A 6,000-nucleotide genomic window follows, 5' to 3' on the forward strand; every position below is an offset into this window, starting at 1 on the left:
GTTGAGAGTCACTGACGAATTCGCCGCACCCACAGCAGCGCAACGACTCCATTGAACGACTGACGATGCTGCATCTCTTTGACAGCTTTACACCCCCAGGCGCATATCCTTTTACGTCAGTTCCCCATTCAATTACCAAGGAACGTAGCGCCGTTAAAAGTACAGCTCATATAATTGCTTTTTGTAGCGTCCAAGCGCGTGGCAGTGTCGTCAACGTTTACGCTGGCGAGATTTTGCTTCAGCCGTTGACGCTTCTGTATGGGGGCAAATGGCCATGCAATTACGCGCGGTCTTCTCTTGGGCGTTTTCTCATCGGTGCGTGTACATGTGCAAGAGGCATGATTAGCCATCGACTCAAAGGCTTCAAGGCGATATCCAGCATGAAAATTTAGCTCCGCAGCTCAATCAGTCGGTAGCCGATCTTCCCGTGAGACCAGTGTGGGAATTATTCCCGTTTTGATTCACAGACCGAGAGCCATACTTCAATTCCCGCGCTTGGGAGAAATTATCCTCTCTTATCCTCTCGCTAGCTTAGGTTTAGTCAAAATCCTGGTCATTGTGCGGCTCGCTGGAATTACTTTTTCCCCGACTGTTTCGAGCTTTCACGGCTTGGCCAAGAGTTGTGGCGAGGGTAGCAACCCCCGGCCCCGGCGCTTCAGCTGCTCGTCATTGTCAGGGTGTGAAGTCGGCAATGGACCCTTAGAACTGAATTAATCTCGGTTAGTCCTATTGCAGTGAGGACGATATTTCTATCGAAATTAGTTTCACAGCCGCGTGACACCACTCTGGCCGTGATGGAGATGAGCTCGCTCCGTTTCTGCAATACAGTGCACCAAACCAAAGAGTCAGCACGGCAATAATTTGCTAGTACGGACAGGTGTCGTTTACATGGCAGACGAAATGTGGTGGAGCTTTTCTGCAGCGAGATAATGATCACAGCACAGCACTCGAAGTTCCTGTGTGTGTGTATGTGTGGGGAGGTCTGCGTAGCATGTCGATGTCCAGAGTCTCTGCTCTTGTCGTTCCATGCAGTTGACGTCTCAAGATACATGAACGACTGGCAAAACATGGGAGCATTAAAGCCTCATTAGGATCTTCTAGGTTTTACCCCCATGTCGACCAGAGGTTGAAATATTTTGCAATTTCTCAATAAAAACGGATCCGAATGCGAAGATGAGGGCCCCAGGCATTTCTACGCCAGCGGTGACGTACATAAGCTTGTTCTCCGTCCCCAGGGTCAAGGGTGGCGATTTAAGCAACAGCATGTTTTCGCTCTACTAGTTTTTCTTGGCCGCCTCAAATTCCTCTTGTTTATTGGGGAACTCCAGGCAGACCTTGTGGTATTTTATTTTACCGAGCCCCAAATCAATGCGTACAGATTGTACGCATAATTTCCACAAGCGATGTTGTAGACCGGTGGAACCACGGATGAGAAACCCTTATCGCGTTTACGGAGCTGGTAAATGGTTATATCAATCGCAATTTTCGCCCGTCATCTTGTATCAGGACAGCCTTCACATGAAAGTTTCACGCATCAAATGGCACATAGCAGTACGAGCTGGCTGTAGTCACGGATATGGCTCTTCGCAAGCGCCACATTTTTTTTGCCCGGGAGCACGCATTTGCAAAGTTAAATCTTGAAATACTATTTGGCGATATCCTCGTAATACTACAGGTTGTTCGCAACGATTAATGTTGATGGAGCGCAGAAACCCACTATAGTATGAGTGAGTGGTTCTTTCCAAGCTAGTCCATTTCAAGCATATTGGTGGCTCGCTAGCAAATGCAAATGTGTGACGTTTGGTGATTACGAGCTCCGCTGGCACGTCTTCTCATCAAACTCGTGTTTGCACAAACACGAAGACTATTGCTAACACGTTCTTTGCTTTGCACTATCGTCTCGAACGTAACGTCTTCAGTGGCACAAATCGAAAATACTAGTACGACTGCTGCATGACTGGATGGGTGTGCTCCCATGTCATTGGATACATTAAAGAGAGTGCAGAGCTACTGTCCACCTTGACGACTCGTAAACAACAAGCTCTCTATTATACCTCGTCAGTGAGCGATGCGCTGCCTTCGAGTTTCGACAACTTGATTGCCATAGAATCGACGAATTTGATGTCGACGTTGATAAAACTTCCTGGGATAATAACGTCATCGGTGAATCGTGGCGGCGACGTGTACTCGTGGACCGTCAAGTGCAATAGCAAAAGAGATCAGGTGGATAGGTGAAGATGACCGAGATAGGAACACTATTCCTGCAATTAAGGAACAATGTAGCTGCATAAGCCACATTCACTTCAGAATCAGATTTGCTAGGCTGCCCCCACTCCTGGTTGCTTTTCCTATTGCTATCAAGAACAGTAGCGAGATAGGCTTACTTGGCTTAGTGATTTTGATCTGGAAATCACCTCCGAGCGTGTATTGCTTGCTAACCATTCGCCATATTTTGTAATTCGCTCCGAGAAGCCATTGCCCACTGGATTCATCACTAAAGCGCTGTCGACCAAGTCGTGGGGCACCGTCGGAAATTGCTGGTCATCGCAGAAAATGCTGAACGAGCTTCATCAGCGTGCTGGCCTTGGCCGCGCTGGTGTCTTTAATCTGACTTCGACGCCTTCAAACTTGCCTTCGTATATAGAATGCCATTCGGCAATACCACCCAAATCGACCTCGCCGTCCTTCACTGAGAAACAATCTTCAACTCCAGTGAGCCACTCGTACTTAGTGTAGTATTCTGCGCAGATGCGATTCCACAAACTAAGCTTAGTGAGACACCAGCGGCAAACAAAGCACACTACCGTTCTCCACGAGACCCAAGCATGGCGATCTGTCCGAGCGTCACGAACGGTCGCTTCTTGCGCCTTGGCTGTTGTGACGAGCAGCATGAGCTCTTCTCCGCCTCGTACGTCAGGTGCGTCTGTGGACCGAGTCTCGACTCTGCAGTTAGGTCTCTCTTATGGACGGAAAGTCTCTTCCGAGGATGTCGTACCGTAGTAACGAGAGTGTGCCATGTAAACTTCGTATTGGTGTGTTTTGATGCTTCGTCTACGGAATTTACGAGCAGGAGCAACAAGAAACGTAGTGCCAAGGTAGACAAAATAATAATTCAGTACTTCAGTGTATTGTACAGCTAAAACCTGCAAGCAGAATACGAGATACTGAAGTACTAACACAATGGTTGTGCTGTCATCCTCTAGCTGTTTCGCTGCTTCCCGCACTGCTGCCCGGACCACAAGCAACGAAGCTATTGTGGCTGCTCGCTGCATCTGCTCGTGACCTTCCAGTCGGCCGATGCCGCGGCGATTGCCGACCGGAATGGCAACCTGGTCGTGTGCGCGCGGTTTGAGGCGGCGACCACTGTAGTCGAGCCTGGTATGGGTGACATTGTGTCAGCGGTGCTACCAGGTGCTATCGTCGCGTTACCACGTAGTGCTTTGCAGCGACCTGCGTCGAAGACGATCGAGAGCGATTGGGTCCGTGCTGAAAAGGCCAGCGACACCTACCACCAGCAGTTCCCAGAGGTAGGCGTTGATTACCCGTGGCAAACGGCACGGACTCACACAGTGCATTTCGTAGGTGCTGGAGTCCGAAATACGCTGGGGGATTCGATGTGTAAGAAAGACGTCTAACACTGTGATGGTGGTGTTGTCTTTATGTTGAAGAATACTATTTTGTACGTGCTCAACAACACGGCTAGTCCACAGTGGTGCTACTCGTACGAGAGCGGATCCACCAAGGCCCAACGAGAGATGAAGCACGTGCTCGCCGCATATATGTTTATGCTGGATCCATCACCAAAGCGTCCATCATCCACAGTGCGACTGGCAACGGTGGTTTATCGCCAGACGTCACCGTCATTCACGATGGTTTCGTATCGCCGCCAAAGCAATGTACGTCGCTCGAAGGAAACGCTTGTCAGTGAGGAATCGTCCGACAGAAATGATGATATTGAAGCCGTAGCGAAAGATACGTGCGATCCGGTGTCGGTGCCGGTATCGGAGTTGAAATCACCCTCAGCGTCCACAGTAGAAGCGTTCGCCCCAGATCACACTATGGCACCCCATGCTCAGATGAACTCGGAAGGCGAGCAGGTTTCTGGCAATTTTGAGGGCACAAACTCTACAAACTTCAGTAAAAATGTGGAGACGAACGACGAAATGGGAACCAGGACATATTCCGACACATCTTCAGTCGAGTCGCCGAGGGCGATGTCGCGGGGAAGAACAATTCAATGTCAGGTCTGCTGCGGAACATTGACGCTACTTCAGAGCATGTCGAACCACGACACGATGGAGCGTCTTGAGACGTTGCTTCTGCTCCAGCTCTTTGTGCGTTTCACACCACTTGACGCGTTCTCCTTTTACTTCGATGAGATGAACGTCCACATCCAGAGTCAATGGCTCACTGGGTTGTTGCCGTCCAACCAGGCACAACAACATGAACTCGCGACGGCTTCATCAGAGCGCAGGATGGTGGCAAACATCGTCTCGACTTTTTCGTTGGGCAGATTTATGGTTCACCCGTCACTGGAAAATGCCATGACTGCGAAAGATTTGGCACGTAAGCATGCGGTGTTGCGGGCGTGCGCAGATCTGCTACTGGATACGTGCTCATCAATGCGAGTACAGCAGATACTGGCGTGGGAGCTCGATAAATGCATGTATGAACACGGAAACGAGGCTACAGGCCATCCGTCGCTGTCTGAGTCGTGTGAGCAATTCAGTCGGCTGGTTGAGGACCTCTTCGGCGAGCTGAGCCAGCTCCTGTTGGCTCGTGCCAGGCGTTTAAACCCACATTATGATGCACATTCATCGGGGAACAGCGATGATGGTCACGTGTCAATCTCAGAGCTGGTGGACAATGTTCTTTCGGTGATTTATACGGAGCCAGAATACCAGGACCTTCGCCGGTTTGCATCAGCCTTGCTACTCCACAGAAACGACTTCTTGGGGGCTTCAGTGCGAAGACTCTTCCAGTCATATCTGACGCAGCAGCAATTATCTCGGGGTGTGCGGTACAATCCAGGTCAAGGTGTCATCGGAGAATACCAGCATGTGGCCGTTTATTCACATCCAGGTGAACCCAAAAAGCCTGATCCTTCACTAGCACGACCTGCTTTGGCGGACTCAACATCCCCGAGTGGCGCATGGAGCCATCGATGGTTGCTGAACCCAGCATCGCTCTCTCTCCAAGCAGATAGCAAAGAGACAAACGACAGTGCTGGTGGTTCATCCACTGCGCCATCACTTCTATCTATCATCGCCTTAACCCGCATGCTCTCATGTGTGGATGTGCAGTTACAAGGCACACGGCTCACTATTGCTTCAGTTCTGGACGAAACGATTCCAACAGCGTCAGCGACGGTGCTCATTCTGGATGATCAAGTACATACGCTCCAATCGTTACCGAATGGGTGGTCACCTGCGGTATGTGCAGCACTATGTAGTGCAAGCTGCTGCGTATACGAGTACAAGGGCCGATTGTCTACCGATGGTGCCTCGCTGGAGTTGTATCTGTTCGCATTGCCATCTAACCAGATGCTCGAAGAAGCAGATACTTCTTTGACTGATTCCGTATTCAGTGGGGGCCGAATCCGAGTGAGGGTGTCTTTAGCCGAACTGGAAGGGTGCGAAAAACTCGGTTTATCTATCCTGGCTGATGTATCTACGTCGGAGGATTTGCTGCGTCGACAGACAAGTGACTGCTGCTTCGATGGCATGTCTGCTCCACTCTTGGAGTCGACGATGAAAATACGTGCGGTATACGTTAGGTTTGAAACGTAGTTGCAATTTAAAACAGTAGCGATTGGCTGATGCTGAGCTAGCTGAGGTCAATCTCTGCTCTCGAAGCTTGGCTCTAGGCTGCGGAGTGACTTGCACAGCTGCAGGCACAAGGCCGGAGTCGACGGTACACAGCTTTGCCCAAGTGGAGCTTTACGACAACTCACATTTGTTGAATGAAGGCTCATGTCAAGTTGTTCTTGACCGGAATTTT

Source organism: Phytophthora ramorum (genome assembly GCF_020800215.1).
Source record: "Phytophthora ramorum isolate Pr-102 chromosome Unknown Phyram_PR-102_s0003, whole genome shotgun sequence".
Classification (NCBI taxonomy): Eukaryota; Oomycota; class Peronosporomycetes; order Peronosporales; family Peronosporaceae; genus Phytophthora; species Phytophthora ramorum.